At 34.5% G+C, this 12759-nt stretch overlaps 1 protein-coding gene across 5 annotated transcripts in view; it reads right to left on the reverse strand.

Moving 5' to 3' along the window:
• IQCH (IQ motif containing H) overlaps positions 1 to 12759 on the reverse strand; it is a 213489-nt gene that overhangs the window by 118259 nt on the left and 82471 nt on the right. The gene's annotated exons all lie outside the window — the stretch shown is intronic.

Consider the following 12759-nt stretch of genomic DNA (forward strand, 5'->3'; position numbering starts at 1 on the left):
GGCTAGGACTTCCACAACTATGTTGAATAAAAGTGGCAAGACTGGGCATCCTTGTCTTATTCCTGATCTTGAAGAAAAGCTTTTAGCTTTTAAATTTTGAGTATAAAAAAGTGGTCTGTGGTCTGTCATATATGGCGTTTATTATGTTGAAGTATGTTTCTTCTATACCAGTTTTTTGAGAGTTTTTATCATGAAAGGATGTTGAATTTTGTCAGATACTTTTTCTGCAGCTACTGAGATGATCATATGATTTTTATCCTTTGTTTTGTTAATGTGGTGTATTACATTTATTGATTTGCGTATGTTGAACCATCCTTGCATCTCAGGGATAAATCCTACTTGATTATGGTGTGTGATCCTTTTAATGTGCTGTTGAATTCAGTTTGCTCATATTTTCTTGGGGATTTTTGCATCTATGTTCACCAGGAATATTGGCCTGTTATGTTCTTTTCTTGTAGTGTCATGGTCTGGCTTTGGTATGAGAGTAAATGAGTTTGGAAGTTTTCCCTCTTACTTTACTTTTTGGAATAATTTGAGAAGAATTGCTATTAATTTTTCTTTCAATGCTTGGTGGAATTCACCAGTAAACTCATCTGGTCCTGGACTTTTCTTTGTTGAGAGGTTTTTGATTACTGGTTCAATCTCCTTGCTAGTAATTGGTCTGTTCAGATTTTCTGTTTTTTCATGATTCAGACTTGGTAGATTTATGTTTCCAGGAATTTATCCATTTCTTCTAGGTTGTCTAATTTTTTGGCATATAATTATTCATAGTTGTTTCTTATGATCCTTAGTATTTCTGTGTTGTAATGTCTCCTTTCATTTCTGCTTTTATTTATTTGAGTCTTCTCTCTTTTTTTAGTCTAGCTAGAGGTTTGTATATTTGTTTATCTTTCCAAAAACAACTCTTATTTTTCATTGTTAGTCTCCCTTGTCTTTCTAGTCTCTATTTCATTTCTTTCCACTCTGGTCTTTGTTATTTCCTTCCTGTATCTTTTGGCTTAGTTTGTTCTTAGTGTAAAGTTGGGTTGTTTATTTCAGATTTTTCTTTTTTCTTAATGTTGATATTTATTGCTATAAACTTCTGTCTTAGAACTCCTTTTTTTGCATCCCATAAGATTTGGTATGGTGTATTTCCATTTGTCTCACGATCATTTTAAATTTCCCTTTTGATTTCTTCTTTCACCCATTGGGTGTTCTGGAGCCTGTTGTTTAATCTGCACATATTTATGAATTTTCCAGTTTTTCTCTTGTAATTGATTTCTACTTTCATACCATTGTGTTTGGAAAAGAACCTTGGTGTGATTTCCGTTCTCTTAAATTTATTAAGACCTGCTTTAATTTCTATTTCCCTAGTGATTAATGATGTTAAGCATACTTTCATGTATCTATTTACCATTCATTTATGTTCTTTGGTAAAATGTCTGTTCAAATCTTTTGTCCATTATGTTATTGGGTTGCTTGTTTTTTGTTTTTTTTTTTTCTCTTTTTAAAAAAATTTTATTGAAGTATAGCTGATTTACAATGTTGTGTTTAATTTCGGCTGTACAACAAAGTGACTCAGTTATACATATATATATATTCTTTTTCATGTTCTTTTCCATCATGGTTTATCATAGGTATTTCATGTTTTCTTAATAGCTTTTACAATCTACTTTTTTTTCCCCAGTGGATAGAGAAGGTATTTGGCTTTTATTTTATTTATTTTTTTATATAGCAACTTATTAGTTATCCATTTTATACATATTAGTGTATATATGTCAATCCCAATCTCCCAATACATCCCACCACTTTCCCCCCTTGGTGTCCATACATTTGTTCTCTACATCTGTGTCTCAATTTCTGCCCTGCAAACCAGTTCATCTGTATCATTTTTCTAGGTTCCACATATATGCATTAATATACAATATTTGTTTTTCTCTTTCTTTTTTTTATTGAACTCAAATATTTTTCTTTGAATTTTATTTTATTTATTTTTTTATACAGCAGGTTCTTATTAGTCATTTATTTTATACACATCAGTGTATACATGTCAATCCCAATCTCCCAATTCATCACACCACCACCCCCACCCACCACTGCTTTCCCCCCTTGGTGTCCATACGTTTGTTCTCTACATCTGTGTCTCAATTTCTGCCCTGTAAACTGGTTCATCTATACCATTTTTCTAGGTTCCACATATATGCGTTAATATGTGATATTTGTTTTTCTCTTTCTGACTTACTTCACTCCGTATGACAGTCTCTAGATCCATCCACATGTCTACAAATGACCCAATTTCGTTCCTTTTTATGGCTGAGTAACGTTCCATTGTATATATGTACCACATCTTCTTTGTCCATTCGTCTGTCAATGGGCATTTAGGTTGCTTCCATGACCTGGCTATTGTAAGTAGTGCTGCAATGAACATTGGGGTGCATGTGTCTTTTTGAATTATGGTTTTCTCTGGGTATATGCACAGTAGTGGGATTGCTGGGTCATATGGTAATTCTCTTTTTAGTTTTTTAAGGAAACTCCATACTGTTCTCCATAGTGGTTGTATTACTTTACATCCCACCAACAGTGCAAGAGGGTTCCCTTCTCTCCACACCCTCTCCAGTATTTGTTGTTTGTAGATTTTCGGATGATGTCCATTCTAACTGGTGTGAGGTGATACCTCATTATAGTTTTGATTTGCATTTCTCTAATAATTAGTGATGAGCAACTTTTCATGTGCTTCTTGGCCATCTGTATATCTTCTTTGGAGAAATGTCTATTTAAGTCTTCTGCCCATTTTTGGATTGGGTTGTTTGTGTTTTTAATATTGAGCTGCATGAGCTGTTTATATATTTTGGAGATTACTCCTTTGTCCGTTGATTTGTTTGCAAATATTTTCTCCCATTCTGAGGATTGTCTTTTTGTCTTGTTTGTAGTTTCCTTTGCTTTACAAAAGCTATTAAGTTTCATTAGGTCCCATTTGTTTATTTTTGTTTTTATTTCCATTACTCTAGGAGGTGGATCAAAAAAGATCTTGCTGTGATTTATGTCAAAGAGTGTTCTTCCTGTGTTTTCCTCTAAGAGTTTTATAGTGTCTGACCTTACATTTAGGTCTTTAATCCATTTTGAGTTTATTTTTGTGTATGGTGTTAGGGAATGTTCTAATTTCATTTTTTTACATGTAGCTGTCCAGTTTTCCCAGCACCACTTATTGAAGAGATGGTCTTTACTCCATTGTACATGCTTGCCTCCTTTGTCATAGATTAGTTGACCATAGGTGCGTGGGTTTATCTCTGGGCTTTCTATCCTGTTCCATTGATCTATATTTCTGTTTTGGTGCCAGTACCATACTGTCTTTTTAAAAATTTTATTTATATTTATTTTTGGCTGTGTTGGGTCTTTGTTTCTGTGCGAGGGCTTTCTCCAGTTGCGGCGAGCGGGGGCCACTCTTCATCACGGTGCGTGGGCCTCTCCTGGTCGCGGCCTCTCCCATTGCAGAGCACAGGCTCAGTATTTGTGGCTCATGGGCCTAGTCGCTCTGCGGCATGTGGGATCTTCCCAGACCAGGGCTCAAACCTGTGTCCCCTGCATTGGCGGGCAGATTCTTAACCACTGCGCCACCAGGGAAGCCCCCATACTGTCTTGATTACTGCAGCTTTGTAGTATAGCCTGAAGTCAGGGAGTCTGATTCCTCCAGCTCCGTTTTTTTCCCTCAAGACTGCTTTGGCTATTTGGGGTCTTTTGTGTCTCCATACAAATTTTAAGATTTTTTTGTTCTAGTTCTGTGAAAAATGCCATTGGTAATTTGATAGGGATTGCATTGAATCTGTAGGTTGCTTTGGGTAGTATAGTCATTTTCACAATATTGATTCTTCTGATCCAAGAACATGGTATATCTCTCCATCTGTTGGTATCATCTTTAATTTCTTTCATCAGTGTCTTATAGTTTTCTGCATACAGGTCTTTTGTCTCCCTAGGTAGGTTTATTCCTAGGTATTTTATTCTTTTTGTTTTGTTTTTGTTTTGTTTCATTTGATAAATGGGAGTGTTTCCTTAATTTCTCTTTCAGATTTTTCATCATTGGTGTATAGGAATGCAAGAGATTTCTGTGCATTAATTTTGTATCCTGCAACTTTACCAAATTCATTGATTACCGCTAGTAGTTTTCTGGTGGCATCTTTAGGATTCTCTATGTATAGTATCATGTCATCTGCAAACAGTGACAGTTTTACTTCTTTTCCAATTTGTATTCCTTTTATTTCTTTTTCTTCTCTGATTGCCATGGCTAGGACTTCCAAAACTACGTTGAATAATAGTGGTGAGAGTGGACATCGTTGTCTTGTTCCTGATCTTAGAGGAAATGCTTTCAGTTTTTCACCATTGAGAATGATGTTTGCTGTGGGTTTGTCGTATATGGCCTTTATTATGTTGAAGTAGGTTCCCTCTATGCCCACTTTCTGGAGAGTTTTTTATCATAAATGGGTGTTGAATTTTGTGAAAAGCTTTTTCTGCATCTCTTGAGATGATCATATGGTTTTTATTCTTTAGCTTGTTAATATGGTGTATCACATTGATTGATTTGCACATATTGAAGAATCCTTGCATCGCTGGGATAAATCCCACTTGATCATGGTGTATGATCCTTTTAATGTGCTGTTGGATTCTGTTTCCTAGTATTTTACTGAGGATTTTTGGATCTATATTCATCATTGATATTGGTCTGTAATTTTCTTTTTTTGTAGTATCTTTCTCTGGTTTTGGTATCAGGGTGATGGTGGCCTCATAGAATGAGTTTCGCAGTGTTCCTCTGCATTTTTTTGGAAGAGTTTGAGAAGGATGGGTGTTAGCTCTTCTCTAAATGTTTGATAGAATTCACCTGTGAAGCCATCTGGTCCTGGACTTCTGTTTGTTGGAAGATTTTTAATCACAGTTTCAATTTCATTACTTGTGATTGGTTTTTTCATATTTTCTATTTCTTCCGGGTTCAGTCTTGAAAGGTTATACCTTTCTAAGAAATTGTCCATTTCTCCAGGTTGTCCATTTTATTGGCATAGAGTTGCTTGTAGTAGTCTCTTAGGATGCTTTGTATTTCTGCGGTGTCTGTTGTAACTTCTCCTTTTTCATTTCTAATTTTATTGATTTGAGTCCTCTCCCTCTTCTTCTTGATGAGTCTGGCTAAAGGTTTATAAATTTTGTTTATCTTCTCAAAGAACCAACTTTTAGTTTTATTGATCTTTGCTATTGTTTTCTTTCATTCTATTTCATTTATTTCTGCTCTGATCTTTATGATTTCTTTCCTTCTGCTAACTTTGGGTTTTGTTTGTTCTTCTTTCTCTAGTTCCTTTAGATGTAAGGTTAGATTGTTTATTTGAGATGTTTCTTGTTTCTTGAGGTAGGCTTCTATTGCTATAAACTTCCCTCTTAGAGCTGCTTTTGCTGCATTCCATAGGTTTTGGATCATCGTGTTTTCATTGTCATTTGTCTCTAGGTAGTTTTTGATTTCCTCTTTGATTTCTTCAGTGATCTCTTGGTTATTTAGTAACATATTGTTTAGCCTCCATGTGTTTGTGTTTTTTACAGCTTTTTCCCTGTAATTCATTTCTAATCTCATAGCATTGTGGTCAGAAAAGATGCTTGATATGATTTCAGTTTTCTTAAATTTAATGAGGCTTGATTTGTAACCCAAGATGTGATCTATCCTGGAGAATGTTCCATGTGCACTTGAGAAGAAAGTGTAATCTGCTGTTTTTGGATGGAATGTCCTATAAATATCAATTAAATCTATCTGGTCTATTGTGTCATTTAAAGCTTGTGTTTCCTTATCAATTTTCTGTTTGGATGATCTGTCCGTTGGTGTGAATGAGGTGTTAAAGTCCCCCACTATTATTGTGTTACTGTCGATTTCCTCTTTTATAGCTGTTAGCAGTTGCCTTATGTATTGAGGTGCTTCTATGTTGGGTGTATATATATTTATAATTGTTATATCTTCTTCTTGGATTGATCCCTTGATCATTATGTAGTGTCCTTCCTTGTCTCTTGTAACATTCTTTATTTTAAAGTCTATTTTATCTGATATGAGTATTGCTACTCCAGCTTTCTTTTCATTTCCATTTGCATAGAATATCTTTTTCCATCCCCTCACTTTCAGTCTGTATGTGTCCTTAGGTCTGAAGTGGGTCTCTTGTAGACAGCATATATATGGGTCTTGTTTTTGTATCCATTCAGCGAACCTGTCTTTTGGTTGGAGCATTTAATCCATTCACGTTTAAGGTAATTATCGATATGTATGTTCCTATTACCATTTTCTTAATTGTTATGGTTTGGTTTTGTAGGTCCTTTTCTTCTCTTGTGTTTCCCACTTAGAGAAGTTCCTTTAGCATTTGTTGTAGAGCTGGTTTGGTGGTGCCGAATTCTCTTAGCTTTTGCCTGTCTGTAAAGCTTTTCATTTCTCTGTCAAATCTGAATGAGATCCTTGCCGGGTAGAGTAATCTTGGTTGTAGGTTCTTCCCTTTCGTCACTTTAAATATGTCATGCCACTCCCTTCTGGCTTGTAGAGTTTCTGCTGAGAAATCAGCTGTTAACCTTATGGGAGTTCCCTTGTATGTTATTTGTCATTTTTCCCTTGTTGCTTTCAATAATTTTTCTTTGTCTCTAATTTTTGCCAATTTGATTACTATGTGTCTCGGCATGTTTCTCCTTGGATTTATCCTGTATGGGCCTCTCTGTGCTTCCTGGACTTGGGTGACTATTTCCTTTCCCATGTTAGGGAATTTTTCTACTATAATCACTTCAAATATTTTCTCAGGTCCTTTCTCTCTCTCTTCTCCTTCTGGGACCCCTATGATGCAAATGTTGTTGCGTTTAATGTTTTCCCAGAGGTCTCTTAGGCTGTCTTCATTTCTTTTCATTCTTTTTTCTTTATTCTCTTCTGCGGCAGTGAATTCCACCATTCTGTCTTCCAGGTCACTTATCCATTCTTCTGCCTCAGTTATTCTGCTATTGATTCCTTCTAGTGTATTTTTCATTTCAGTTATTGTACTGTTCATCTCTGTTTGTTTGTTCTTTAATTCTTCTAGGTGTTTGTTCTTTAATTCTTCTAGGTCTTTGTTAAACATTTCTTGCATATTCTCGATCTTTGCCTCCATTCTTTTTCCGAGGTCCTGGATCATCTTCACTATCATTATTCTGAATTCTTTTTCTGGAAGGCTGCCTATCTCCACTTCATTTAGTTGTTTTTATGTAGTTTTATCTTGTTCTTTCATCTGGTACATAGCCCTCTGTCTTTTCATCTTGTCTATCTTTCTGTGAATGTGGTTTTTGTTCCACAGGCTGCAGGATTATAGTTCTTCTTGCTTCTGTTGTCTGGTATTCGGCTTTTGGGAAGTCTGAGGTCTTCTGCCAGCGTTCAGTAGGTGTTCTGTAGGAGTTGTTCCACATGTAGATGTATTTTTGATGTATTTGTGGGGAGGAAGGTGATCTCCACATCTTACTCCTCCGCCATTTTGAAGCTCTGTCGGGTTGCTTGTTTTCTTATTATTGAATTATGAGAGTTCTTTATATATTTTGGAGAAAAAATTCTTTATCAAGGATGTGTTTTGAAATATTAGCTCCCAATTTGTAGTTTTTCTTTTCACTATCTTAACACTGCCTTTCAAAGAATAGAAGTTTTAAGTTTTGATTAAGGCTAAGATATTAGTTTTTTTACTCTTGTGGATTATGCTTTTGGTGTGGCATCTAAGAAATCTGCTTAACCCAAGAAAACAAAGATTTCCCTCCTTTGTTTTCTTCTAAAAGTTTTATAGTTTTAGGCTTTACACTGACTTCTATGACACATTTTGAATAAATCTTTGTATATGGTGCAAGGTATGGGTCAAGGTTCTATATATAGCTGTCTTCAATTATTCAAGCATCATTTATTGAAAAGACTGTCCTTTCTCCTTGAATTGCCTTTGCACTTTTGTCAAAAATCAGTGTATATGTGTGAACTCTCTATTCTGTTCCACTGACCTCTGTCTTTATCCTTTTCCGATACCACATTGTCCTGATAATCTAGCTTTATACTAACTCAGATAACATGAATCCTCTGATGTTCTTCTTTTTCAGAATTGTTTTGGTATTGTACCATCTTTACCTTTCCATACAAATTTTAAAGTTGACTTGTTAATTTCTACCAAGAAAAGTCTACTGATCTTGATTTGGATTTCTTTGAATTTGTAGACAATTTTGGGAGAATTAACATCATAACAATATCAAGTCTTCTAACCGGTAAACATGGCTTACCTTTCCATTTATTTAGGTGTTCTTTGAATTTTTTTCATTAGCATTTTGGAGTTTTCAGCATACAGATCTTGTACATATTTTTTAGTTTCATACCTAAGTATTTCATTTTTTGGTGTTATTTTAATGGCATTGTTTTTAAAATTCAATTTCCAATTGTTCCTTTCTAGTATATAGAAATTCAATTAATTTTGCATGTTAACCTTGTATCCTGAAACCATGCTAACCTCCCTTATTCAGTTTAGTGGCTTTGTGTGTGTGTGTGTGTGTATTAGATTCTTTCAGATTTTCCATGTAGTAATCATGCTGTTTACAAAGAGATTATTTTATTTCTTCTCTTTCCATCTGCGTGCCTTTGTTTTTCTTACCTCATTGCATTGGCTAGGACATTCAGTACAATGTTGAATAGATTTGGTGAGAGTGGATAGTCTTATATTATTCCTGATCTTAGGGAGAAAGCAGTTGGTCTTTCACCATTAAGTAAGATTTTAGCTGTAGATATCCTATATCAGGCTGAGGAGGTTCCTTACATTCCTAATTTGCTTAAGGCTTTGAATTCAAATGGATGTTGAATTTTATTTTATTTTTATATATTGTGGTGGTCATATGATTTTTCTTCTTCAGTCTATTGATATGATGACTTACATTGACTTTTTAAAATTATATACCATCTCTTTTGTTTATTTCTTTTTTTTTCTTTTATTTAAACATCTTTATTGGAGTCTAATTACTTTATAGTGTTATGTTAGTTTCTGCTGTATAATAAAGTGAATCAGCTATATGTATACATATAGCCCCATATCCCCTCCCTCTTTTGTCTCCCTCCCACCCTCCCTATTTCACGCCTCTAGGTGGTCACAAAGCACGGAGCTGATCTCCCTGTGCTATGCAGCTGCTTCCCACTAACTATCTATTTTACATTTGTTAGTGTACATATGTCCATGTCACTCTCTCACTTCGTCCCACCTTACCCTTCCCCCTCCCTGTGTCCTCAAGTCCATTCTCTATGTCTGTGTCTTTATTCCTGTCCTGCCCCTATGTTCTTCAGAACCTTTTTTTTTTTTTTAATTCCATATATATGTGTTAGCATACAGTATTTGTTTTTCTCTTTCTGAGTTACTTACATTGACTTTTAAGTGTTGAGAAAGTCCTGCATTCCTGGGATAAACCCTACATGGTCATGATGTATTATCCTTGGTTAAGGTAGGGTTTGCCAGTCTTCTCCTCTGTAAATTTTTTATTTTTCCCCTTTCCATACCCTATTATTTGGATATGAGTCATTAAGTCCAGCCCACATTCAAAGGAGGGAGAATTAAGCTCCACCTCCTGGAGGGAGGAATAACTACTTATATTATTTGGAATTCTTCTGTAAGTAAGATTTATCACTTCTCCCCTCCCCTCCCTTCTATTTTAACTTCTCTATGTCTCTGTATTTAAAGTGAGTTTCTTATAGACCACATATAGTTGAATCTTGCTTATTTATCCAATCTGACAATCTGTGTCTTTCAACTGGTGTGTTTAGACCATTCACATTTAATATACAAAGAGTCTTCATTTTGTACCATTCCAATAGGCACAAATTTGGTACCACAGTTTAGTTAAATAATACCAGTCCCCCAACAGCAGGGTTCAAATTTCAGTTACCATGGTATAGTAACTGTCAGTAATGGCATAAAGCACAAACTTTGCTGCTAGATCTTTGTTCCACAAATCATTATGTAAGTGAAAGGTGCATATCATGATCAGTGATTGGCCACTGTGTATCTGCTTTTGGGTTCACACACAGACTGCAAAGAATGTAGTGGTATTGCCTTCTTTTCTCTCAGTGACAAATCCACATGATTTTTTACAAAAATTGATAATTGAAAGATAGAATTGGTTAACAAAGCTGAAAGTGCAGCAAAAAAACTGAAAACTGATAGTGCTGAAAGTGAAATAAAACTTGATTATAAGTAGAATTCTAGAAGAAATAGCTGACTATTGGAATGTTGGTATTGCCACCATTCACAAGACTCTGGTAATGCAGCTAGAGGAACTTTAAGGTTAACTTACTGACAAAAATGAGAAAAGTGGTTGTGATGAAAGGGTGAACATGTTCCAGAGGACGTGATGCCAGAAAAAAAAATTCACATTAAAGAAACCCAGAAGTATTTCATAATATTGAAAGTACAAAGGATAAAATGTTGGAAACTGGGCATATAGTCAGTGTACAAATATACCTATTGATTTAAATTTTATTTGGCTCTCAACATAATTACTGGAATACATTAAACTTTAATACTTAAAGTCAAGTATTCCATAGTCCAAATCTGGCCTGTAGCCTGTTTTTCTATGTTCCTCAAGCTAAGAAAGGATTTTACAATTTTTAAAGGTTGCAAAAACAAAACAAAACAAAATAAAAAGAATATGTACAGAGATTATATGTGGCATGCAGTGCTTATAATATTTTCTATCTGACCCTTTACATAAAAAGTTTGTTCACCCCTGCTTAAAACTGATTCTTACTTTTTAGTGCACTTCTTACTTTTGGTGAAAAATACATTTCCTTCTGTAAAGAGTAAATTAAAAATATGTGTGATATTAAGAAAAAACTGACAAAAAATAAAAGGAAATAGACAAATTTACAATCATAGTTTGAGACTTTAACATACCTCTCTTAGCAATGGATGGAATAAATGGGCAAAAAAAAATTAATAGAGACATAAATTTGAATAACATGATTAAGTTGATTTAATTGAATATATTCATAACACTGCACTTAATAAATGCAGAATATGTGCTCATCTAAGTTGATCATATGCAAAGACCAAGAAGCAAGTCAGATTTCAAATAATTGAAAGCATACATAGTGTGTCCTCTAAACAGTGGAGTTAGGCTGGAAATCAATAACAAAAAGGATACGTAGAAAATACTCAAATTTATATACTTCTAAATATCCCATGGGTTGAAGAAGAAATCGCAATGGAAAATAGAAAATGTTTTCAATTAAATGATAATGAAAATATGACATAACAAACTTAGGGAATTTGGCTGAAGTAGTGCTTTGTGTGAAATTTATAACCTTCTGTTTATATATCAGAAAAAAAAACAGTTGAAATTAATGAGCTAAGGGTGTGTACCAATAAGTTAAGAAAATAGGAAAATTAAACCTCGAAAAAGTAAAAAGAAGGAAGAAATAATAAAGGTAAGAGCAGATACCGATAAAATAGAAAACAAATATCTAGTAGAAAGAATCAGTAAGGTCAAAATTTGGTTCTTTGAAAATAATAATAAAATGGATAAACTCCTAGAGAGACTGATCAAGGAAAAAACAGAAAGGCGTAAATAACCAACATCAGGAATGAAAATGTACATCACCACAGATTTTACAGATGTTACAAAAATAATTAGAGGATATTGTAAACAACCTTATTCCAATAAATTTGAAGGTTTAAATAAAATGGACAAATTTCTTAGACAAAGTTAATTTACTGAACTGAAACAGACAAAAGAGATAATCAAAATAGTCCTATAACTGTTAAAGGAATTAAACCTACAATTATAAACCTACTCCCAAAGAAAACTACAAATTCAAATGGCTTCACTGTCAAATTCTTCCAAACTTATTTCTTTAAGAAAGAAATATTACCAATTTTATCCAGACTCTTCCAGAGAATATAAAAAGAGATAGTACTCACTCACTGAAGGCAAAACTAACCTGGATACTAAAACCTAAGGAAAACATAGGAAAGGGAAAATTTAGGACTGCCTCACACATGAACAACAATGGTAAATAAAATATTAGCAAATGAAATCTAGCAATACATTAACAAGATGATATATCATAGCTAATTTGGCTTATTCCTCAGATGCATAGGGAATTAATAGGGGTGTCAGAGGAACCAGATAAAACAGATTAAATAAGAACCAGAGTCTTACAACATAATACCCACAATGTCAAAGTTTCTATTGAAAATCACTCACCATACCAAGAACCAAGAAGATCTTAAACTGAGTAAAAAAACAAGGAATAGATACCAGCACTGAGATGACAGAGGTCTTAGAATTTACCTGACCAAAGTTTTAAAGCAGCCATCATAAAAATGTTCCACAAGCAATTACAGAAACACTTGAAACAAATGAAAAAATATAAAAACTCAGCAAAGAAATAGAAAGATTCCACAAAGAAATAGAATATATAAAGAGGAACCAAGTTGAATTTTTTAATTGTGTTAAAATACACATAACAGGGACTTCCCTAGTGGTGCAGTGGTTAAATTCATGCTCCCAATGCAGGGGGCCTGGGTTCCACCCCTGATCAGGGAACCAGATCCCACATGCATGCCGCAACTAAGAGTTTGCATGCCACAACTAAGGAGCCCGCCTGCCGCAACTGAGCCCATGTGCCACAACTAAGGAGCCAGCAAGCTGCAACTAAGGAGCATGCCTGCTGCAACTAAGACCCGGCGCAACCAAATAAATAAATAAATAAATAAAATATTAAAAAAAATACACGTAACAGGGAATTCT

Source organism: Balaenoptera ricei, chromosome 2 (assembly GCF_028023285.1).
Source record: "Balaenoptera ricei isolate mBalRic1 chromosome 2, mBalRic1.hap2, whole genome shotgun sequence".
Lineage (NCBI taxonomy): Eukaryota > Metazoa > Chordata > Mammalia > Artiodactyla > Balaenopteridae > Balaenoptera > Balaenoptera ricei.